This window comes from Mya arenaria, chromosome 4 (assembly GCF_026914265.1).
Source record: "Mya arenaria isolate MELC-2E11 chromosome 4, ASM2691426v1".
NCBI lineage: Eukaryota > Metazoa > Mollusca > Bivalvia > Myida > Myidae > Mya > Mya arenaria.
In genome coordinates, this window is record NC_069125.1 from 60,462,671 (window position 1) to 60,489,658 (window position 26,988).

Consider the following 26,988-nt stretch of genomic DNA (forward strand, 5'->3'; position numbering starts at 1 on the left):
CATGACTGAACTTAAGGCTTTGTAAGCAGGAAGGAAAATTAGTGAGTTAAAGATAACTGTCATATCAAAAAGGTCTGCACATAACATATGTAACAATAAGATGATAGTAAATATTATGACAAATAAATGATAACAATAATTTTACATGAGAAAAATCGTGTACACCTCTTCACATTATCAATGTTTTGATTAATTTGATTAAATACTTCACTTTGATTCTTCGAAGTTAATTGATGTCAATTTTGAAATTAAAAACTCAAAGCAGTTGCAGTTCATTCCCATTTGCTTAATCACAGTGTCAATGTTCTTAAAATCACCTTCCAGTGTTTAGTAAGCTTCTGTCTTTGAAAGACTTGAATCATACCTTTTTAAGAGATGGCAGGTTTGCAGGTGATGTCTGTATCCGGTCATTGAGTACTTGAATTGTTTTAAGTTAAATGTTAGTGTTACTTTCTTTTTCATACTTCTGAAGTTGATGGCCTGGCCCCAATGAGGCTTATATTTGTATTTTTGATAAACACTGGTATAAGTATGATGTTATGTGCATACAAACTAGCTCAAACCCTCAGGAATTCGTATTCCATTGAACTTGGGTTTCGACTACCACTCCAATGCAGTAATCCCATCTTTTATTAATAAAGCTATTATGTGTTTGTGGTCTGGGTACATTAGTGTCTCTCATTCAGTGTTGTTCTGGCCCTTACCTTGTGCCCCTAACTGGGTTTATATTTAAGTTTTTGACTACTGGGCTTTTTCCTTTAGTTTATGCTTTGTTATTTAATTCCTTTGGATCCCTGATGAATTCTTAATAATCAAAACATACTTTCAAAATTAATAATGCATTAAATGTGTTGTCCTTTGTGGCATGAATAAAACAAAATTGAAAGAGGATGATCAGCACAAATGTGGTAGAAGGATGATCAGCACAAACATGGTAGAGGGTGACCAGCAGAACTGAACAAAATTGAAAGAGGATGATCAGCACAAATGTGGTAGAAGGATGATTAGCACAAACATGGTAGAGGTTGATCAGCACAACTGAATAAAATTGAAAGAGGATGATCAGCACAAATGTGGTAGAAGGATGATCAGCACAAACATGGTAGAGGATGACCAGCACAAACATGGTAGAGGATGATCAGCACAACTGAACAAACTTGGTAGAGCACCATCAGCACAAACATGGTTGAGGACGATCAGTAGAAACTTGAAAGAGAATGATCAGCACAAAATTGGAAGAGGATGATCAGCACAACATGGAAAAGGACGGACAGCACAAAATTGATAAAGGATGATCAGCACAACTTGTGTTGAGGATGATCAGCACTAACTCAGCTGAGGATCACCAGCACAAACTTGGAAGAGGATAATCAGCACACATCTGGTTGAGGATAAATAGCACAAACATTGTAGAGGACGATAAGCACAAACTTGGAAGAGGATGATCAGCACAAAATTGGTAGATGAAGATCAGCACAAACTTGGAAGAGGACAATCAGCACAAACATGGTAGAGGAAGATCAGCACAAACTTGGTAGAGGACGATCAGCACAAACATGGTAGAGCATGATAAGCACAAACTCAGTTGAGGATCACCAGCACAAACATAAAAAAGGATGATCAGCACAAACTTGAAAGAGGATGATCAGCACAAAATTGGAAGAGTATGATCAGCACAAACATGGACGGTGATGATCAGTACGAACTTGGTCGAGGAAGATCAGCACACATCTGGTTGAGGATGATCAGCAGAGACATTGAAGAGGATGATCAGCACAAATTTGGAAGTGGAAGATCAGCACAACTTGTGTTGAGGATGATCAGGATAAACTTAGAAGAGGATGATTAGCACACATCTGGTTGAAGATGACACCAAACTTGGAAGAGACAGATCAGCACAACCTTGGTCGAGGTAGATCAGCACACATCTGGTCGAGGATGATCAGCACACATCTGGTTGAGGATGATCAGCACAACCTTGGTAGAGGACGATCAGCACATGTCTGGTTGAGGATGATTAGCACACATCTGGTTGAAGATGATCACCAAACTTGGAAGAGGAAGATCAGCACAACCTTGGTAGAGGAAGATCAGCACACATCTGGTTGAGGATGATCAGCATACATCTGGTTGAGAATGATCACCACAACCTTGGTAGAGGACGATCAGCAAACGTCTGGTTGAGGATGATCAGCACACATCTGGTTGAGGATGATCAGGATAAACTTGGAAGAGGATGATCAGCACAAAATTGGTAGATGAAGATCAGCACAACCTTGGTAGAGGAAGATCAGCACACATCTGGTTGAGGATGACCAGTACACATCTGGTTGAGGATGATCACCACAAACATGGAAGGGACTGATCAGCACAAACTTGGCAGAGGATTATCAGGCACACATCTGGTTGGGGATGATCAGCACAAACATGGAAGGGGGTGATCAGCACAAACTTGGCAGAGGATGATCGGCACAAACTTTGTATAGGAAGATCAGCACAACTGTGTTGAGGATGATCAGGACAAAATTAGAAGAGGATGATCAGCACACATCTGGTTGAAGATGATCACCACAAACATGGAAACTTTGTAGAGGATTGCATCTGATTCCACATTTCAAAGACCTCATTTCATAAACTCATTTAAATTTTCTAAACATTGCAATTGCTAACACTTAATGATACTGCATACAACACAATATAGTGTTCATACTCAGTGTGTGAATACCACGTGATAAATTATGGCATATATGCTACGTCGGAAGGCAAAATTTTGCTTAAAATGAACACTTAAATCAAAGATAACTTTTCTTTTACACCTCCATTTTAAATGAAACAAAGGGCAGCCTATGCTTCTTAAAGAGCCCCGCATTTGTTTTATTACCGACATTTGATAAAGTTATTAGTTTCATCAAACACTTCGACAAACCTGTTTCGAAAATCATGTTTTGACAGTGCTCCGTCAGACGGCCGTATTGTGAAAAGGCTTGTCGAAGTGTTTCAAGAAATTAAACTCGCAATCAAACTCTGGTAAAAGGCCGAAGGCAGGGCTCCATAAGTGGCGTAGACTGCACTTTGTTTCATTTAAAATGGTGAAGAAATAATGAAGTTATCTTTGTTTTAAGTCTTCTTTCAAATCAAAATATTACCTTCCGACGCAGCATTTATGAGGCAATTTATCACGTGGTATACACACACTGATACTGCATGTCTTACAATTTACCATGAACATAACTGAATTATTATGAAGTAACCAATTTACTATGAACTCAAACAAATACAAGTGTGGACAATCAAAAAGATCTCTATACATATTCTTTTCTTATAGTCTTCACATATTTATTCCAATTCTTTCCAACAAAATGGTTTGAATTTTTTATGAGCCAAGTTTCCCTATGTTAAAATAACTTAATGCTTCCTATTTAAAAAAAAAATTATTAACATGTCTCCGAAACAAACATAAATAAAACTATTAACAAAATGAGAGAATTTCAATGAGGATAATAATTTCCTACAATGACATACACTTACAGCATATCATAAATGACTTTAAATATCACACAATAAGACATAAAATATATAATGAAAGAAAAACAGCCATTATTTCATATACATTTTTCAGTAATAAATTTCTGTTTATTTATTCTGTATTTTAGAGGCATTCATAAATACTTTTTCAAACTAGTGTTTCCTACTAAAATTTCCAGTAAACACTGATAGGAATATATCTTTTATGGGAACAATTATATTTGCAAGGTAATAAAATGACAATAGGAGAAGAATTTTGCAAGAAACTAATCAAATAATTGCATTACCAGAATGGTTGATATTTTATTTCAATTTGCCACAATTCAGTTAATATAATTGTGTAAATGCTTAAATAACATAAAATATGATTCCAAATGTGTTTCCTTTATAATGTAATGTTATAAGTTGATTAATATGGATACTGGAAATAAAGAATGGTTTTGAATGATGACACTACTAAATCAGACCATTCAATCATGTCCTTTATGTACTTCTGTTGCATTGATGGGAAAATAGAAAATAATAAAAAAAAAACTTGAATCTTAAAATTGTAATGAAGAAATGAACTATTTTTTTCCCATTCCCAATCATGTGCTATTTTGATCATTGTTTTCCCTGTTGTTTAACTGTAATAAAATTCTTATACGGAAATTTTGTTAGATCAGGTTACTGAATAAATTTCGCATTATTTTCTGTAATGTTTTATGTTATAAAAGATCCTTATCAAACTACAAATATAAATTATTCACAAATTCAAAACTTGAAAACAATTGTTATTTAATTTAACAAAAAATACAAACATTCTAAAGCATTTTTTGCATCAATTGAGGAAATCATGATAAGATTACTTTTCAGAGAATTATAATAAAACCAAATTTATGGGCAGTTTCCCCCCTGTAGCCACCTGCTTCTGCATGAGAACAGTGCTCTGCAAGCATTTATTAATACAGAATTATTCAACATCAATCAGAAGCTTATACTTTGTACCCCAAAACCTATAATAACTTTCAAAGAAATACATCAGCTAATCACGCTTCAAAAAGAAAATAGAGGGTGTATAATGCTGAGCAATAAAATGAAATGAATGCATCATATATCTTGAAAAAAATCAAAACTGAAACAACTGTTTTCACTAACAAACTTGAGGATTTGATGGGTATAAATGATTCAAAGGAATATCATTTTTATACAATCTTTCACAATTTTCCCAGTATCTGGTGATCACAAGATGAAAAGGCCATTTCTTCTGTGAGCAGTTGTGTCCATCTCTCATTCAGCAATGTTCCATGCCGCGACACACCAGGATTCATCTACACAAAAATTACTTTTGCTGCCGTTTTTATAATGAGTGGTAAATAAAAGAGGATTTGTAAAGAGTCAAGTGTTTTTTATGATAAAATCTCACATAAAATACAACAAACCTGGGATGTTAATTATATACTAGTTCTAAATGCTTATTACCTACCCATGTTCCAAAATCCATTCATGCATCAAAACCGTACCAGTAAATATGACCTAGGGGAGACAACTACAAATTTCCTTACTGTTAATTGTTTTTGCTAACAAATTTAATTACCAAAAAAATGTGCAATTTTTAAAGCTGTAAAACAGGTGTATAGTTAATAATTATTTTAACCACTATACTAACAAAAAGTAAATGAATTATTGTTGGGTTTTTTAAAACAAATTAAATTATAAAAAAAAATGTAATTTTTAAAGCTGTGTAAGTTTTAAAGCTGTGAAACAATTGTATAGTGTATATATATTTATACCACTATACTACCAAAAGTTTATCAACCATTTGAAATATATGGTTAAGAAATAATAAAACCAAAAAATAGTATATTTTTTATCAATATTGTAAGATTTTATTTTCTTCAGCGACCATTGGTCATTCGATTTCATTACTTGATGCTTGATTATAATACTTAAAACTAAAACAATAAACGCAATTTTTAATGTAGCATGCAAATTAGCAAAAAAAGAATGGTACATACTTCCACAGTAAAATCACATTTTTATCTTGTATTAAAGCAACTCAGTGAGCTGAAATGTTCCTTAGCCTTTTACCATTAATTGTCATTACCAGTCAGAAGGCGTGCAGGTTTCTAATATTAATGTATTATAAAGACACATAAAAACACAAAACTTTCATTCCAGCTTTATGGTCGTTTCAAAATGGCACATGCAAAACAGCACTATCGAAGTGTGATCATCTTTTACATAGCTGACTTTTACGTATCGGACATCAAACAAAATATTCTTGTTTTCTCTCTTTTTGAAGAAAATAATGGATTTATGTCTATAAAATGCCTTAATTCTTATTTTTGTGCTTGTAAATTCATTATATCTGACTTTATCCAAATCAAATGCCGGGTTCCAAATATCTTTTTAATGTATTCAAATTAGAAGAAATAATATAGTAATATAATACACGACATCAAAGGCATGTTAAGCGTATAAAATAATGTTATCATCCATGAATAATTCTTTAACAGACAAATAAAAACAGACATGAAAATATATTGTGCTAATGAAGTATAAAACATAAATTAAACAGTAAACAACTTGGTTATTTTTAATGTGTTCTTCTAGTTCTACTTATTACAATTCAAATTATGAAAACGGTATTTTTGTGAAATTTGTCATCACATTATCATAATAAATTTGTTACAAAAGAATTTGAGGACGGTCAGTAATTAATTTAACATTAGCTTATATTTTACACTTACCATTACAATCCATCCTGAAAGTTTTATTCAAATAATACCCGAATGTCTAACACCTCATGTCCTTGTTTCTGATTCAAATATCAAAATAATTCCTTGTCAATTTTTGAATTCAGTATTTTATAACTGTCATGTAACTTGAAACTTGTAGTTAATTATAAAAGTGAGCATAAAGCGTATCTACTTATTATCTTCTTTCTAGAGTTCTGTTTAACTGTATCAGTTCAATTTCATAATCTTCACTGATCTATCAATCAAACAATATTTATCTGCTTCCACTGTTAACAATATCCATGGGCAGAACCGATTATCTTTTCCTTTTACGGTAGTTTGACAGGGATCTAGCTGGCCAATCTGTGCCGACTACAAACAAGGTCTGCGGCTAGTATCACCAGAAGGAAGATAGGGGTCCCCAATACAAAACCAGACAGGCAAAAGTAAATAGCTTCTTTGTCAAAGTTGCTGTATGGTCTTGTGATAGGCAATTGTTGCTCCCACATTAATTCAGGACTGTAAGAACACCGGCCTACAAGTTGTCTGCTAGCTCGTTGAACGAGACAGAACGAGACAAACGCTCCCCCTGACCTTGCGGCTGACATTTCAAACAGCTAAATTCTATATAAAACTTCACCACATAGAAGATCACTACCCTCACTTAACACTATTGTCAAACCCGTTAAGTAAATTTACCTTCTATATTAGCAATCTATTAAAATCTTTTAAACATATTAGGTGGTTATTTAAACAATATCATTATCTGACAGCGAGATTTCTTGCAAACGCTGTTAAGAGTTTACTTAAAACACAGAAAACAAGTGGAATGCTAATACTGCCATAATTGACATAAAAGTGTACATGTGTATTATTAATTTATTTATTTTTCAAAATAATTGTTTCTTTTACTCCTGGTTATTTTTTAAAGCATCAACTACAAATTATACATTAAATATACAGATTATCAAATTTATTGAAAAAAGAGAATAATTAATTTTCCTCTTCCCTTATACAGAAAAATTATATCAGCAAAACAATAAATTATAGCATACAATAAAAAACCAGCCCAAACTTAAAAAAAATATTAAGATCACAAAGCGCCCACTCCTTACAAGTATTATTTAAACAAGGACGTACATATGAAATTGTGAAACTGATATCGCGCACTTCTGTCACTCTGTGTGCCCCGCTACTTACTTAGCTCTCTAGAAAGAACATCATTAAAATGGAATATTTGTCAAAATTTTGTAGAGTATTGACATTGTATTACATGTCGAAACTTAGACAATGAAAGAGCCCTTTTGTTCCTTATCAATTAAACCACCGTGCCTCAAACAGACAAGTCCGAAATTTTTAAGGACATTTTTTGTGATTAATGATGAGGATATCAAGCCTTTGACACTCAAAATCATAATTAGATTTCACAGCGAGCATTCATTCCTCAAACCTTACAACACATTATGTAATCATATTTAACAATAAACTGGTAAAATTTCAACATCTTTTTGTGTGCTGCTTTCTTTGCCGGGTATGCCAACTCCACCTACAGGCAACAAAAGATTCTCAAAAGGTGGTAATTGAAATTGGAGCCCTGCAAACAGACACAATGCCTGTCTGTTTGTCTGTAACAATGTGATCATCATATGGATTCTGACAATGTAAAATACTCATATTTCAACAAACAATACCCTCAAAAAGTTATTAAATTTATAAACATAAATTGCGAGTGTTAAGATCTGCAAAGCATGTACCGGTATTGAAACCACTTTGTATGGCTAGTTTTAAATATTTTTATTTTAAGATATTACAAATGTTGTCTGAAATAACAATATAGCCTGACATAGGGAGGGAGAGTCAGAGACTCTGTATATATTTGCAAACACCATCAAATATGAACACAGAAAAGACACAACAAAGCGCTGCACATTTATTTTGACTCAGTATCACTGTTCACTGAATGATCCTTGCCATGACTTTCTGGACAAGACCTCTCAAAAATTGAAATAAAAAGCTGATACACTAAATGAAACCTTATATAAATATGAGCTCATAAAGTTAAGCAAATATCAGGGAAGGACCATCCTTAACTGGGCAAACCCTTTTGGTAACAACATAACATTTTGTAACTGTGTCATCCCTAAAAAAATATCAGCCCAAGGAATTTCTTCCACTCACTGTCACCACCGTCTATGTCACTTGATATTATCTGTCGTCATCATTGTTGGTTAAATCAAGTCTCTGTCAGTAACATTGTCGGCAGAATAACAAAAATATTGTTTAAAACATTTTTGACAATGCATGGATAATAGAATTCATGTGACAATGAATAATTTAATACACACAGTTAACCTATGCTCCATCTAAACCATTCATATCAAGTTCCATCAATTTCAGTGCAAAGTTTTCAATTAAATTTCAACAAATTGCATAGAAATTATTATTTACGCCCATAAATTACTCTTTAAATGAAATTAATGCTAATATAATAATGTTTAAGTCATATCTGAAACACGCAGTTCAACAAATCCAATTTATTATCAAATAAGCATAATTTAATTTTTTATTAAGAATGCAAGTGAATTATATTCAAAAATAGAAATGTGCCCATATGCCGCTTTTGTCGCAAAAGCAAGGGCCATAATTTTCTCCATTCTCCATAAATGTGCATCAAAATCATGAGTTCCACAAACTACCCATAAATGCAATGGGAATCAAAATCCAAGATACAAAACTTGATCACCTAAATAACATTCTGCCAAGGTTTGTTAACTCTTGATGTAAAAGTTTGAGTTTTGAGCGAAAAATGTCAACTTTTGTTGATTTAAGGACCATAACTCTGGTTTAACTAACTGCAATGGAAAACAAAACCCCAGGTGCACAACTTCATCACCCCATTAACATTCCCCTTGAAGTAAAATATTTTTGGAGTTTTAAGCAACGCAAGTTAAAACAAGAGCTGTCACAGAGACAGCGCGCTCGACTATTCCGCCGCTTTTCAATGTAAGGATTGAAACGTTTTGGCGAAACATGCATGGATCACTGTTAGATAAGATTTCAATGCAATACATGGTGTGCTGAGATATTAACATAAATGTGGTTCCATGCAAAATTTTAAGTCTAATAATAAAGGGCCATTATTTGCAAAATACAGTTATCTAACTTGGTTATTCAATTAAGTTGGGTGGTTGAATACCATTGTATAAAGTCTCAATGCAATACATCAAATAGTTGCTGAGATATTATCCTATGTGTGCTAACATGCAAGACCTTAACCAGAATTTCTAAGTCACATAATAAATGGGGCAAAAATTATATATCATAAAAGATAGAGTTATCTTACTTGATTAAATAAGTAGGTTAAATAGACGGGAGCCTGTGTATAAAGTTTCAATGCAATACATGATGTATTTGCTGAGGTATTGACTTAAAAGTGGTTACATGAAAAATCGTAACCAGAATTTCTATGTCGAATAAAAATGGGGCCATTATTTTAATTTAATGGAGTTATCTTACTTGGTTATTTAAGTAGATTGGATGGTTGAGTACCATTGTATAAAGTCTCAATGCAATCCATCAAGTAATTACTGAGATATTAACCTATGTGTGCATTCATGCAAAACCTTAATGTCTAAGTCAAATAATAAAGGCCCATAATTTGCATTATATTCAAACTAGAGCTGTCACAGGAGTGACGAATACCCCCAAATGCCGCCTGGACACAGGAATGGCAAAGCATTCCTTTGAAAAGAGGCCATAACTCCAAGGTTACTGCACACTGCATCTTCTTTTATCATGCATGTATTGTTTTATTTAAATCTGTTGAGATATTTAGAAGTTACACTGCTGACAAGAAAAACTAGCCTTTCATGAGTTATCGCCCGGAAACCGTTTTTCTATTTCTAGTAACAGTGACCTTGACCTTGGCCCCACCAGCCCCAATATCCAACTTGACCTGTATCTTCTGATGTAACACCTGTGTACCAAAAATTGTTTAAATCTGTCTAGCCTTTCATGAGTTATCGTCCGGAAACCATGAAAACTGACCGACAGACCGACCGACCGACCAACAGACCGACCAACAGACCGACCGACCGACCGACCGACCGACCGACAGACCAACCGACAGACAGACAGACCGACCGACCGACAAGCTCACTCCTATATACCCCCTCAAACTTCGTTTGTGGGGGTATAAAAAGTGTTATCTGGGAATACATATCTAATGTTTCAATGCAATACATGATATATTGCCGACGCCAGGATGAGTAGTATAGCTCTCCTTATTCTTCGAATAGTCGAGCTAAAAATGACATTTTTTTGTTAATTCAAGGGCCATAACTCTGGTTTTACTATGAGCAGCAGGAAATGAACACCCAGGTGCACAACTTCATCACCCCAGTAATATTAACCTAAGCATTCATGACTCTAGGTAATATACTTTTGGAGATATGAGCATCACAAGATTACATAATAATTACGGAATCAGGCACTCATGAATAGACACAAGCACACGGTCATGGATGCAAAGACTGACAAGGGCTTATCGATATATGCCCCAAATTGCACACAAAAGTTGCACTAAATGAGTCAATTTTAATTTTTGTTTTGCATTTCTTAGAACCTGAAATGCCTTATAAAGCTTTCAAAGACAACGCAACCCTGAAATATTGTATTACCTTCTCAGACTTGAAAGACAGACCAATTAGCATACAATTAGCTCTTCCATTATCCAATTTGGATAAAAACATCACATTCAATCAGTAAAGACACAACATTGTCAATGTTTCCAAGGAATGGGTGTCATAATGTGACAGTCGCTGAGCTGGTTTGACATTATCATTACTACAATTGTGATATTCTATTATTCCAATTTGACCATCATTTGATAACAAAGCCTTCAGCTAATCCCATCTCCTTTGTTTCTTGATGGTTGGCTTGTAACTGAGCTTAATGCCAACATCAGAAACAGCTAGCACCACTGACAATCCTTGAATATAGCATATCTATGGTCTTGCATTATGGCATTTTGCAGTTGTAGGTCTATATTTCAAAGGAATTCAGATTTAAATCTTTCTTAAATCTCCGTTGTGATGAAAACTGATAGCTTAAAGATTCATTTTCAAGTCTGCTTCATTGGAAAAAAAGCAGTATTGGTGTCTATGATGAGAGGCCACTTTCAGGGATCATGCCCATGACTCCGAGAGGTACAACCCTGCCTCTTCACCACCGAACATTCAAAGACCACTTCAACTGAATTTACACATGCATGTTATTGGAATAGTGTAATATAACAAGAGCAGTCATAAGACAGCGTGATTGACTTTAATGATGCTATGAATTATATAACTGATGGCCATTCAAAATAGATGAACTATGTGCATATCAAAAACAGGGACCAGAACATATGTATTGAGGAACATATAGACTTAACTTTCAAAGAGCAGGGACAACACTAAGATCCAGTATCAAGTCATTTTAAGAACTGTTTGAGATATGATCAAAACTCCCTAAAATCTTTTACCAAACTGTCAAGTCAATCAGGGGCGATAACTTGTATTGATGAATGAATGGTGTTTGAGATAAAAATGAAAATAGCTGTCACAGTATTTAAGAGACTAATTTACCCGAAGTGCCAAACAGATCAATGGAAAATGCCTACACAAAGTTACAGCCCGGACACAACCACCTAGCTAAACTATATGTACATATATGCAGCATTCCATAAGTATTACCTGCTAAGTATGACCTTGACCTTCGAGGTAAGGAAGTGGTTCATACAGGCAACATTTCACCTTTATGTACCAAACACTAATTATGACCTTGACCATCAACGAAGGGACGTGGGTCTTACGCCTGACACTTATTCCTAACATCTGTGCCAGATTATTTCCAAATTGGACAGTGCATTACAAAGTTACAGGCCAGACATGAAAAATCAGAAAATCAGACAAACAGATGGGTGGACAATGATGGACAGACCATTTAGTATAACCCCCACCTTCAGAGGCATAACAATTCCAACTTGCCAATAAACTTTAACCTATCTTTCTAAGACAAAAACAGGGGCCATAACTTGTATAAAGTTAGCTATCTGAATGGTCGGGTGGCCATAGTGGTATATCAAGTCATCTGAATTAACTTCTTTGAGATATGATTTAAAGCCTTAATCATTTTATGCAGAATAAATCAACCAATTTTTTTATGTCAATCAGGGGCCATAACTTGTATTGAGTTTCATAAGGTGTTGTCTAACTAAACTGTTGGCCCTGAACAACTATGTTAAATGTCAAGTCAATTGAATTACCATATTTTGAAAAATGACAAAAATCCCAAATCCCAACTTGCTGAAAAAATGGCCTATACGGTGTTTTGATCAATTTTTTACAGAACTATATATACCATTTTTTTAATTTTTATACATTTTTTGATAAAAGCATAAACTTAGATAATAAATTTAACAAATTAAAAAGTGGTGTATTTGTTTCAGTTAAGTTTATACTATAATGGTTATTTAAGTGTCATATTGTCTCCATTTTCATCCAGTTGCCACTGTGATGTTTTAGAAAAAACACAAGTTCTGAAGTACAGGAATATCAGTGAAGTATTTTCACACGTTCTCAGGGCCGGCTGCAACAGCAGACCACTTCACGCCTTCACCAGAGCGTTCTACAACAACTCATTTCCTCAATACTCATAATAATGAGGAATATTCAACTTATTAACTCTACAATTCAATTGTTTCCGAAAATTTTCATGACAACCATCAAATGCAGTGGCACTCGTGTTTGAAGTGGCACAGAATTGTTGCTTTTTTCCATGCTTAACACTAATTACCAATAGAAATGATGGAGATTGTTCTTGCCGCAAAAAACATTCACAAGCATCAGAACTTGAAAGCAAATTTCGTAATCAACTACTTACAATTTATGAATTGGAAACTCGAATAACAAGTACAAAATGGCATTAGGAACAGGGGTCTCAAACAAATGAAAACAGCTCTCCGAAAGTGAGTAAATGCAGGAAACATTTATTTATTTAAATCATTTATAAGAGCTCATAAAAATCAAGCAGCAACTTCATTTTAATTCAATTTACGTCTAGTTGTAAGTATTACATTTTGTGAAACCAGGAGTGTGTTCATTACATGTACTTCATTTGCAATAGGGGTCCTCTTTGCATTGTAGATAATTTTCAAGTATAGCTTACAATTGTTGATCTTGATCTTACATGAAAAATGCAACCAAATCAAATGAATTGAACTTATGAAAACAGATAAAGAAAAGCTAACACTTTTGGGTCTATTTTTCATTGCAGGAATAGACAGACCCATCAGCAAGAACATGTCAGAGTGCTCACACTCTTGTACAATGGCTGTCAAATCCATCAGAAAGTATCACAGAGTAAACGGGAATCTGCCTTTTGTTGTTTGAAAACATCTTATTGTATCGTAAATCAGGCGGCAAGTGCTGTCAGGCGAACGTCTGGCCGTGTTTACCTCCAACAACAATCATCCTGATCAAACACGCTCAAGAAAATGATAAAGCATTGTACGATGACAATAGCAAATATCATGTTGACGGGGACGTCAAACCTTCCGTCACCTTACATCTCCGGCCCTCCATCATGCTGTGTGATCATCTTCCTCTAACCTTACCCCTATCTGTCATCTGTGTCCAATACTCAATATCATGATTGCCTATTGTTATCATAGTGTTGATCAAGACATTATAATTGTCAGTTACCATTTTAAAATATTTTCAATTGTTATGAAACATGTCTTATTCTAACAATAATAAAAAAATAACTCTTTTTTTCTGTCTTTCATCTCTGAATATCTTGTTTTATTGTTAGCCTTTGAAATCTTCGAGCAAAATAAGCCTACCTGTTGACTGCAATGATCTCTTAATCAATAGCAATATATTCAATTGCAGTAGTCAGCCCAATAAAATGCTACCGAAATATGATATTTATTAATAAGCAACAATATTTGCTTTTAAAGTGCAATCACCTAATGCATTTAATGTGCCGACCTATGATTGGTGATAATGATATATTCATTTTGGGTGGCCGTCACTATGTAAATGAGCGTTACTTTTCAATAACTCTTCTCTGTAATGGGAGAGGATTATACATAAAAATGTACACCAAATAATTGCAAAATAATTTTATTTTGTTTGTTCATTAAGCGCTAAAGGATAGCTCTTAATGTTAACTATATTATTTGATTCTAGTTGGATTAATTCTCATAATATACAATACTTTTCCCACAATGCTGTTTTGAAATCGAAATGCAAACCAATCGGAAATGTACCAAAGAGCTATTACTGCTGGAGCCTTTATGAAAAGCAGCATGTGCTCTTAATAGAAATGTAATGATTTTATACACAATGGGCTCTGATGACTTTATTAGCACATTGTCCAAGCAAATCCCTCTATTGTTCTCGAAATAATGATTCTGACCCCTCTCTCTTCCAGGGAGGTGAAGTGCGTCCAACATTTTGTTTGAACCTCACCGGATAAAGAACTAATGTTTTATTACATTCTTATATTGAATAGATGGAAATGGAAAAACCCTGCTCATATCTTTCGTCAGATTGGAAATATTGTTTTCTTGATATGAAAATATCAATGCACGCTGTCACAATAGGAAACCCACCAGGGATTAAAAAGTTTTTTGTTATTTAGGAACGACTCAATGCACACGTTATTGTGTTCTGGAAATTGAATTCGCTGACAATATTGTACGGTGTTGTGTGATTAAAAAGGAGAATGCTGCTTTATTCGGAACAAAATAAGTAGAAAGCGTATCCTGATTGGGAATGGTACAAAATGTCGCTATGGGACAAGCAACAGATTGACCAAGAATTAATAACTGCCGCATTCACAATCAGAATAAATCTATTCCAAAGGTCTTTGTTTCATAATTTAGTCAGTAATAAATCAATAAAAAAAAATGCTCAGGTTTGCAAAAGTTATTAAGTGCACTTTTAAAGCCATATTTTTTATGTTATACAAGCAAAATATTTACATCTAATTCTCCAACAAATTATACTGTATTTAACAGATTTTGAAAACATTTAGTGTTGTTCATTTTCTATTATTACACAAGCTATCATGTAATGTATCAAAAAAAGCTCAATGTGAGAGACAACTGTTTTTGTACTAGAGTAGTTTAATGCAACATTCATACGGGGGCGACTGTTGGGCGACTATTTCATTGTCTTGTAGAGGCTTATAAGGGCAAGCAGGTACCTAGTCTTTGTTGACAATGACATGCTCTTTTTATGCACGGGAAATTAACACAAGTCGACAGCCTTTGAAATCTGCGTCACGAATCAAGTGGACATGATGGATGAAGCATTGTATCACTTATGAACCAGCATGCTGACCCTGATTGCTGTATGTGTCGTGTATTATTCATTTAATTAGTTCGAATTCCAGACGCGAATAAGTATGGTATTATTGGGTCCAATGTCACTCGGTGCAGTCCACACTCTGCTGCTGAACGGGGGAAAAGTGACACGGTGCAAAACAATGAAGACACACTTGATTTTGTTCATGGGACCATATTTTTTTCTCCATACCAATATTTTTTTATTTACTTTGAAATAAATAGCATACACACTATTTAAACACTAATTTTAATGCAAATAATTTTATCAACTACTTTTGGCACTCAAAGAAATTCCAAATAATGTATTGTATTTTTAAATGCATCTTATTGGGGATACACTTTTGACAAATAGTTCATGAAACTATAAATTTTCTTTTGCCGTATCATATTTGTTTTCACTGGCTTTATGTTTGTGAGTATGTGTGAATCAGTTATTTTCATTGTAAAGACTGTAGTTACAAAGAGTTACTAGGCGAACGTGGAGATGAGAAGACATGGTAATTGAGACACTTTTCTAAGATGGTGCCACCACTACAAACCTACACCCCATCAACGGCCATATAACGATTGTTAAACAAACATTAGGTGCAAGCAAAAGAAGCTTGACAACTTGCAAATCATTATAACAATAGACAGAATTCTATGGTCCACTTTTACTCAGTCAGATAAAAGCATTTCAGCCACCTTGATAAAACACTAGACTTCTGTCAATATGCTTGATAACTAAATTGGCCACTTAGGATTTGAGCGGTAACCTGTATTGTTATCTTCAAGACAATGGATTAAGTGATAAAGGGGACATAGCTACTGTGAATCAGCGTTGCTGCGACTCCCACAAACCAAAACATCATGGCCCCCATATCAGGTGCACTCATATGTCCTGCTTTTAAATCATTTTCGCTGTGTGTAAAGTGTGTAAGTCCAATATGGCTATCTTGTAAATTGTTTATGATAGATGCTCATTTTTAATTGCATTACACAACTGCTTATGAAGGAAGATAATACAAACTGTTTATGAAGGAAGGCAATGACACAGCAGTTTAAGAAGGGAGATTATTGCAACACAACTGTTTAAAAAGGAAATAATAACAAAACAAATGCTTATAAAGGGAGATCATAACAGTACAACTGTTTATAAAGGAAGATAGTGACAAAATAACTGTTTATGAAGGAAGATTATAACACATCTGGTTATGAAGGAAGATTATAACACAACTGTTAGGAGAAGGGAGATAATTACACAAGGGTTATGAAGGGAGATATTAAGAAAACTTTTTATGAAGGGAGGTAATAAATACCAGATTTAAAATCTAAATAAATCATGTGCTACCTGATGGTGTAGAACTGATAAAGGGAGATAACTTATGCTGGCAGTATATTAAGATAGACAAATCCGCAGGTACAAGTTCTGACCACCTAGTTTTGTGGGCTTGGTGACAGGCTTATATAAGCTTGAGGAAACGCAGAGCTGCTTTAATTGCCTGATAACCTGTCATCTGAAACCTTGAGAGCTTCTTACCAAGTAGCTTTTACTGCTGGAATGTGGCTAAGATGGAATTGATGAGATTACCCCAGTATCGTGCATGCAGAGTGCAGATAAATCTGTAAAAACTGACATTATCCAACATATCTAACTTATTGTTTCATTAAATTTTCTACCTGTCAGTCTTTATTTCATTATCTGTTATTAATATCCATACAATCCAATATGGGTCTTTAATATAATCTTGATAATTCTATGAGCCCAATTTGATAAGTCTCCGGGTACACAGAGCCTAGGCACATATCTGGAGTAGAATAACAATCATGCCAAAAGAAACAAAACTTATCTCTTCTATTCTTCTTTGACAATATAAGGGAACAAAGAATTATCTTTGATACATAACCAATGTTCAAGTAATCTCTACCTTTATTGACCTATCCAAGATTTGCGGCACTATTTCTACCCGCACAGGTAACTAACATTATCAATTGTCAGCTAGGTGATTTGAAAATCTGCAGGATAAAATTTCTAAAACTCCTTGTTGCACAAGACAAAACACTCCACTGTCATGAATCTTAAGTGACTTTCATTGTTTGATAAACGGACGCCCAAAACAAAGGTCCTATCATAACACTGAATTATTCACTACTTGAAAATGATAAGAAAAAAAGATTTTATGAATTTTCTAGGTAAACATGTCAATCAATTATATGATAGAACACGACCCACAGAAAATATAATGATTTTCAACAATATAATTGTAAGCATTTTATTTGTTACTGTATAACCTAATTGCAAGATAATCATCTTGTAAAAGCAAAGTGATTCATTTTGAATGTATTTTTTTTACAATCAATGCTTATCTATATGTTCATTATCAATTTAATATGAAAAAATAAAGGACAATACTTAAATTGTTCAATCTTTGCTCATTCTTGTTCAAATATATATATTACTTTGGCCATCTTTGACTTTCAAATACTCGTCATTATATGGGTAAGGCTTGATTAAGATATATGCCTTTTGAAGAGAACAATTACAGTAGGAATAATACTTGCATTATCATCCTAATGCTTCTCGCCCCTAGTTACTGCACACCAAATAACTATTACACATTTTATGATGTTTGTTATGCAAATAAGAGGGAGAAAGTATGGATTGCAAAAGTCAACAATGATATTGTTTTATCTTGAATGGCCCTCTTCAAACAAACATCAAGACAATGCTGTGAGCTGTTGAAATTTGGGAAAAAATATGTTTATATATGGGGCTTGGTTTCCTCAAGTGGAATACGTCTAGGAGTTTCATTGTGGTTTCATGGAGATTTATGCTCCGAATATATTGACATTATGTCCTTATGCATTGTCCCTCTCTGCAAACCACTTCAAATCATTGTTTAATAAAACTTTGCCAATGTTTTCTGCATTTTGATTGAATAATAAATTATGACATTTGAAAACTGGCCCACGATATCATATTAGCGCAATGACAAAAAACAATTTTGATTTACTGATCATCCATAAAAGGTTTTATTATGTAATGATTTGTAACATTCCTAAGATCTCCACAAAAACTGGCTTGTTGTAGCTATAATATGAATTGATAACAAATCAGATGAACAAGTTTGTACTTAAATTAATACCAAATTTACAAAGATTAACAAGTGGCAAAAATTGAAAAATTACGTAAATGTCTAAATTGAACATTAATAACTATATGAGCATAACATACTTGTGGACCTGTGTTTAAACCCAACAAAGGTGATATCAGGCTGTTGCTTGTCGATTTCCGTTTTTTTTTAAGTATTTCTTATTACTTCTTTAACATTTCTTTTTTTTGTCTTTGATTCATGATCTTTAATATTGGTACATTCAGCTACAATCACCTATTCTGTAAATCATTAGTGTAAGGGAAAATATGAGTCCCATCCCTTGATTTTGGGTCTTATTTTAGACATGATTATAACAAATGCAGTAATCATTAATTAAAAAAGAGCTGTTGTAAGACAGCGCGCTCGACTATGCCGCTTTGACTTAGAAGTGAATACAATATTGATGTACGTGCCTGTCAAAAGCAATAAAAATCAAATTAAATAGTGACCATAACTCTCGGGGCCCAAAACATAATCTCATGAAAGGTCTCTATAAACTCTTTATATATACCAAGTTTGCTCGCAATATGTCAACCCTTACTTAAGTTATTCAATAACAACCATTTTTCTATTTATAATAACATTGATCTTGACCTTGATCCAATGGGCCTCAAATGCAATCTCATGCAAGGTCTCTAAAACTTCTTCCTATATACCAAGTTTGGTCACTAGATGTCAAACCTAGCTAAAATTATGCAATACATAAGGTGACTTTGATGCTGCCCTCCCACCAGTCTCCCAAAACAATGACACAAGTCATTCTCATAACTTGTTTTCCCTTTGTAAAAACCTGGTTAAGAATATAAAAATGTGCTTGTCAAAAGAAATCAAAATAAAATAATAAAATAAAAAGAAAAAGAAATCAAGGGCCATAATTGGTATTTAGGGTTTAAATGGAGTTATGTAACCTGATTGTAAGATGGTAGTTATTAATTTTGCGAAGTATTAATTCAATCGAATGAAGGGTATAGATTTTTTTTAATTAAAATCCAAACTTGCCCTAAAACTTTAACCTAAGTTCCTAAGTCAATCAGTGGCCATAACTTGTATTAAGGATAATGTAGAGTTATGTAACCTCATTTTGTGATGGACCTGAAAAACTGTGAGAAGTATTAAGTAAATTGAATGAAGGGAATAGAAGTTGTAATAAATATCCAAACCTGCCCTAAAACTTTAACCAAAGCAAATCAGGGGCCATAATTTGTATAAAGGATGATATGGAGTTATCTAACCTCATTATGTGATGACCCTGAACAACTGTGTGAAGTATTAAGTCAATTGAATGAAGGGTATTGGACTTAAATGAGAAAATCCCAACCTGCCCTAAAACTTTAACCCAAGTTCCTAAGTCAATCAAGGGCCATAACTTGTATAAGGGATACTATGGAGTTATGTAACCTCATTGTGTGATGGTCCTGAACAACTGTGTGAAGTATATAAGGGAATTGAATGAAGCGTATTGGAATTATAAGTGAAAATCCCAACTTGCCCTAAAACTTTAACTGGAAGCCGACGCAGTGGCGAGTAGTAAAGCCCTCCTTATTCTTCGAATATTCAAGCTAAATAGGAAAAGAAAAAAAGATTTTTTCTATGTATATCAGTTTATTCCAAACTTCTTTCTTTTAAAGGTTTGTCATTGGTGCATCATTTTCTCAATGATTTAAGACCATTGGTTTACTCTTGTTTCCATAGCAATCTTGGATTTCATGCCAACTTATTTTGACTGCATTTATGGTCTGTTCTTAAAACAGCCCAATGCATTAAAAAAAATAAAAAATGAATCATCATTTTTTTTATTTATGTTCCATAAAGATTCTGTGTCAAGATAAAAAATAAGATTACAAGCTAGTTGTAATATTGATACATTAATTTAGCCTGTCATTTCATTAATGTAATTTCGTAATGACGTCACATGAGTAATGTCAAATTTAGTATTTAAAATGCGCAATACATGGTCTCACTTGTAAACAAGTATCTCACACGATATAAGAGATACAATCATGAAATTTTCAGAATCACTTCCTGAAATATCATTTGAGTCAAATGCCCCAAAAATAATAAAAGCAAATGTATGTCTGAAGGCCAAAAATCGCACGAAGCGGCTCATATATAATATTTTTAAAATTTAGGTTTAAAGTCTGAATCTTAATGTGTTAGGCCAGCTTTATTAATTAACACAAATCTGATCACTATCCTTGATGACTGTGAATCAATAACTCTTTGATAAGGGCCTCTAGGTATGACCTTGACATTAAACAAACATGAAGGATCATGTGCACAGCACAAGGTCCTAATATGAGGTGACATTTGTCTTATAATATTACATTCCTTCAGGGGATCAGCGATAGTAGAGCAGACTCAAGATTTTTTTTTAAATCGACAAGATACAACATACAAGCATGACCTTGTACCATTGACATTGTAACATATTAGGGTACTGCTAAAGGTAACATGGCTGTTTTTAGTGTCACATAAATTTCTACAATAGTTAATCTACTTGTGGCTGATAGTTAAATTTTCTGCATCGTTCAACAACATCAGCGCTATAATAATACCTCCACTTCTTTAAATGTTTTTATCTACCATTTATTCAGTAACAATTCATTTATTTAAGTTTCACTTACTATTTTTTAAATCAATATGCCATGGAAACGTCAGACCTGCCTTTCTTGAACCTGGAAAACAGAATAATGAATTATCTAAAACAGGAAAGATAAGTTGCGCACTTCGAATATGATAAAAAAATTGTATAATAGGTGCAATGTTTGAACATAAAATTATGCTGTTTTTTTTTCCCTTTTTTTATCATTTTTTGTTAAATAGCTGTTTGCTAAGCGTACAGTATAACAATGTAAAATGGGCCTTCGGTGGCATTAAAAGATGTCAAAACATACTTTTATTATGAGTCAATAACAACGATCTTTTTTATAAATGTATTGAAGAAATGCTTCAATCTTAATTACTTTTCTTTGTATTTTATTATAGACATCTTAATTAATTTTTGAAGAGCGCTTTCCTCCATTTTCACCATTCATAATAAATGTCATCATTAGCTTTGTTAAGATGAGACCACAGAACATTAGATATTGAAAAAGCGATTTAATTCTTTTAATTTGCAGTTAATAGATCTTTATTCTTAAGTCTAAAAATGGCATTGCATTGTAGGAGAGTTTTCATATACAATCCCCATAGACTATGGGCCCGATATAGCGGCAGTGTGGAACAAAACTCTCGACAAAATGAAGGTTTCAGGCTAGATGATAATGTACCGATTATTCACTTAATATCTTTGATATAACAATCGAGAATAATGCTGCCTATATTATGGCCTTTTCTTTTCAAACAATGACATTTTTTCACAGCAGTTAATAACTACCAAGTGCCCTAACATTTTGTCAAATACGACATTGGGCAGCGATATATGATATCAACAATTGATTGATAAATGAATAAAACAGACACAAAACACAATAGGTCTCAGAAATGCAAACCCAATTATTATCTTTATCGTCTGTTGTTCATGGACAAATGTGGCAGTCAATGTCAAAATCACAGCGATTGATACTTTTTCCATTGCTTTCATGTCAGTTTATCTAATTGTCCCCAGAGCAAACATTGTAGGTGTCATATACCGTTTACCGGAATAGGTGACGTTTTAAAAGTACAACTTAATCGAAGATCTTAATAAGCTCTTCATACAGCTAGTGGTATCAAATTTAATCCTTTTTGAAAAACACATTAGCAAAAGAGATGTCATCCTATCATAACCATGTTTTATAAAATTTGACAATGAGTTAAAACTGTAGTAGACTGGTTTGATACATACGTGATATGCGATAATAACATACATCCAAAACATTTTCATTCAAGCACAAACAAGTCAAGTTCAAAAACATAAAAATCATCTGATGTTCTTTTTCAAGTTATTAAAGAAGCATCATTTTGTATAACTACCCTAGTTGAGCGACAGTGTCACTTTCAATGAATATGAGACAACTATTATCACCATTGCCTTAACCCCACCCATCCGACTTATCAGACTTTTGCAACTTTAATCAAATTCCAGCATCATTCAATAAGTTTTTGTATTTCCCAAACAGGAGCTGACAAAAATATAATGTAGTTATTCTCATAAATTTCCCATGCGCAAAACATTGTTAGCTTTCATCAATCATATTTTCATTAGGCGGGCTCTTTGAAGTTGACATTGTATTAAAATTTTGTCAGAAACATAGGGCTCTAACAAAAGCCTTTATTTGTAGAATCTAAAGAAGAGTAGCGTTTTCTACATAAGATTGAATTATAGATTACATAAGAATATACAATAGCCAAATTGGTACGATTAGCCAAAATCAACCAGGTTTGAAATTAACTTTTATTCAGGGAGTCTGAGCAATTTACCTACATGCTATTTTAATAAATGATACATTATAACAATTCACATCAGATAGGAGAAATGAGCTAATCACGTATTTCAAAATGTTATTGTTGAGTGCTGCAAAACACTTATTGGCAATTATTTTCCAGAATACATTAACATTTGAATAAGCATGCATCATGGATACTATACTGGAATGTCATAATACTGATATCTTTAAAATAAATTGAACAATGTATCTTGTGTTTCTTTTCAAATTCTTTGGGATAGTTTATTGACTTTGGGTTAAAAACATCCTGTTGGGACTCCTATAACTTCTGCACTCAGCTCAAACAATTAATAGACTTTTAATTTCAGACCATAGTTTTCAAAAGAATACAATTTAGATGGATCATTGTTATATTCCGATATTGTTCGACCCTGAATTGGGTATCTTGTAAGAGGGCGGCATTGTAAAAATTTCTGTGTCTTACAATATTGTAGCTTGAAATTGTATTGTGTGATGAATAATATATTTCTATATTTATTGAGCAAAGAATGAAATAATTATGTAACTAGTACTTGATGTAAAAAATAATTCCCGCCCACTGTTATTGTCATTTCTCCAAGAGCAAATAGGGTTTTGTTACCAGAACAAGGATATTGTCAAGGCGAACAATTCACCAATAATCGCCTGTTGTAGTATTGTACACATATGATTATCTTAGATGTTGTTGAAAACTTAAGTAAATAAATATAATATGCAGTGAAATAATGAAACTTTGATGACCTAAGTACTGTTACATAGCAGTTTGTTCACAATATACAAATCATTTGCATTGAACAGTTGCAATAGTAAGCATTCATCATTGTTATCCAAGTTGCAGGGGAAATTGTCCAAGACAATGCGGTATTTTAATAAAAGAAAATCTTTAAAACCAATCTATGGTGACAGTGTGAGAATCATTACAGTTCATATTCATTTGACCCAAGAATGAAGAGGGAGAATAAACACTTGTGATGAAAATAATTCCAAAACTTTTGTACTGAACAATTTGTTTGCACTAGCATCAACCAACTCAACGCCTCTAATGAAAACATCCATAGGCCATGCCAAGTGGATTCTGTGTTTAGTGTCATCGGTTGGGAACTGTTTTCCGACATTAATATGAAGGAAGAAACATTTTTGAAAATAAAGCGCAAACGATTTTCTAGAGCTTAAGAAATAAAATAATGGAAGGTGTCAAGCCATTAAGTGTTGAAACAGATAGAAGTTCAATTTTTAGTTGTTTGTGGAACTGTTACATTAGTTTCCTTTCTGTCTTTCACTAGAAAAATCTGCTATCATGAGATTCCTATATACCGGTACATTAGTTGCATTTGTTTCCTTTATGGCACTTTGTTTTTTCCTGCTTGGTAAGAAGGTTTAAAAATAGGAACCTGACGCCTATCATAGAATCTGATATTGCCTTATAAATATTGCAAGAAAATTCAACTTGAACAGAGCAATCCGCAACAAATGCAACTAATGTAACCTGGTATTATATGACCAACAAAATTATGAACTTTCACTAATGGTTAGTGTTAATGATTTATGACTTTACAATTTGTCGTATCAGTTATAGATGTGCATTCAATCACAATTATAAAATAACAAATCAACATGTGCGTCCAATCACAATTACGACATAACAATACTGACATTAAGTCAATTTTATATCAAACGTTTTGCAATGCTGTACCAGTTAGTACCAGGAGCTGGTCTGAATTTTATGGATAATACAAACATTAAAAAAGGTAACAACACATAAATCTGATCACAATCGATCTATTTAAAACAACAATAGGATATATGATGATAGGTTGTTATTTACCAAAAAAAGTCCACATCATTATAACATTCACTGAACAGTGAAAGTAAGGACATTAAGCCCACTACATGATTTTAATCTTGAAATTAAAATTCCCATTTTTCAACCTTTTTTCTTAAAGGGACTAGACACTAGATGGTCCAAAAATCGGCAAATACAGTATTTCCTCAAAACAAGTCTAGAATTATCAATATGAACTAGTATGATGACTATAATACATCATTTTGCATAATTTAAAGAATATTTTTTCGCTGTCAAGCTGAGTTTACCCACTTAAAAATAGCGCACAGTGGTTTCCCAGTATAGTGTGTATAATAAGCATGTTGATTTACCTACGCTATTATTAAATTGACTGGGATTACGTGTTAGATAGACTATTAAATTTCGAATTGGAAAAAAACTGCCAAAGATACATGATTGTGTCTCAATTGATGTGATACATCAGTAAGTTTGATTCAGTGTGTTACTTTATCAATTTTGTTGTAAGTTTTTAACAATTTTCTTTTTTCTTGCAATGTTATCATCTGGTGTATAGTCCCTTTAAAAAAATAAAATAAACGGCAATAAACAATACTCTCTGACAAAAAGGCGATGATGTTACATGGACCATTTAATCCCAGCAACAATCAGAAAGACTTTGTTCTCTATAAATATCAAAGTTGACAACCTTAAATTTGAACAGAGATGGTCACTGGTTTTAAGATATAATTTCTGAAAGTTAAAGGCAACAGTTTTTCAAAACATTTCTGGCGATCGGATGTATTAACACACCTAGGTTATGATATTTCATACATTGAGAGTCAGAACATAAAATGAAGGATACAACCCACCACATCCCTACCACAACCCATTCCCCCATTCTGATTTTGACTAGTGGATCTAAAATTTCTGATTTATCAATTTTAAAGGCCAAAAGGAAATAAAAAGCATCTCAAATACTCCACAAGCACCATATTGAACCAATGGTGGTATTCAAAACATATCTTAGTGAAGAAAATCATCTTTATAAAGAATCCCTATTTTTTCATAAACATTTATCCTCCACTTTTTATGATACTTATTCAAATGAATTGATAACCTTGACCATTATCTTGCATATCCTCATATTTTCTTTGTAGAAACATTGTTTGTTTCCTTAACTTTAGCTTAAAAAAGGCAGTTTTCTTCTACATTTAGAGTACAACCAAGTGGCTTTGTGTGAATGGCCCCATATTTATGATATCTCCCAAACTAAGCCCTTTATCAGAGTAAAAACACATTTTATTAAATAATGTGTTACCATGTTTTGTTCTCTAGTAAGACACATATGTGAGTTCATATGTGTAGGAAATAAACTATGAGGGAGAAGGCCAGTGTAATTTTTTAATTCTAGCATTACAATGAAACACAGCATATGCATCTAGCGGTGTAAGATTGTAATATATTTCACCGTGTGAACACCTCAAGAAATATTCAGCATTGGTGTTCACCAGGTGAAATATAGTGTATTCTTTCACCAAACAAACATTTTTTTCTTTTAATAATATGCCTACAGATGTAAAAAGATGTTTAATTGTTGTTTTTCAGATTATATGTGAACATCAAGTCATTTCAAAAATAACATTTTTGAAATTGTGTCCCAGCATTGGATATGCCATGTTTGATTTGGAAGTGAGAGCAGGCTTAATTTTCAAAACAATGAAAAACAATTTCTCTATATCAGACAATGAAATATAATTTTTAGTCTAAACATTATTTATTTTACAACGATTCTGAAGAAAGTTATGATTAACTTATACTATGTCACTCTCTTTGGCACAATGTTGCACAAGAGTGTGGTCTTGTAGTGTGGGGGAAACCGGAGTACCCGGAGAAAACTCACTTGTCCGGCTAGGTGACTACCAACCAAACTCACATGCGCCCAGGCTGGGAATCGAACCCAGGTCACCTTGGTGAGAAGCGAGTGCACTAACCCCTGCGCTTACCGGACAACTTATGTCGTTTT

At 33.4% G+C, this 26,988-nt stretch overlaps 1 protein-coding gene across 4 annotated transcripts in view; it reads right to left on the reverse strand.

Moving 5' to 3' along the window:
- The window catches only part of LOC128231676 (transcription factor Sox-5-like), a 94,444-nt gene that overhangs the window by 61,327 nt on the left and 6,129 nt on the right, over window positions 1-26,988 (reverse strand). The window contains exons 1-2 of one of the 4 annotated variants that reach the window (XM_052944740.1): window positions 22,603-22,694; window positions 21,401-21,451 (exon numbers count right to left, since the gene is read on the reverse strand). The gene's annotated coding sequence lies outside the window, so the exon portion shown is untranslated. Of the gene's footprint in view, window positions 1-5,522; window positions 5,544-6,257; window positions 6,524-21,400; window positions 21,452-22,602; window positions 22,695-26,988 lie in introns of those variants that run through there. The other 3 variants (XM_052944741.1, XM_052944737.1, XM_052944742.1) reach the window with 3 other exon arrangements.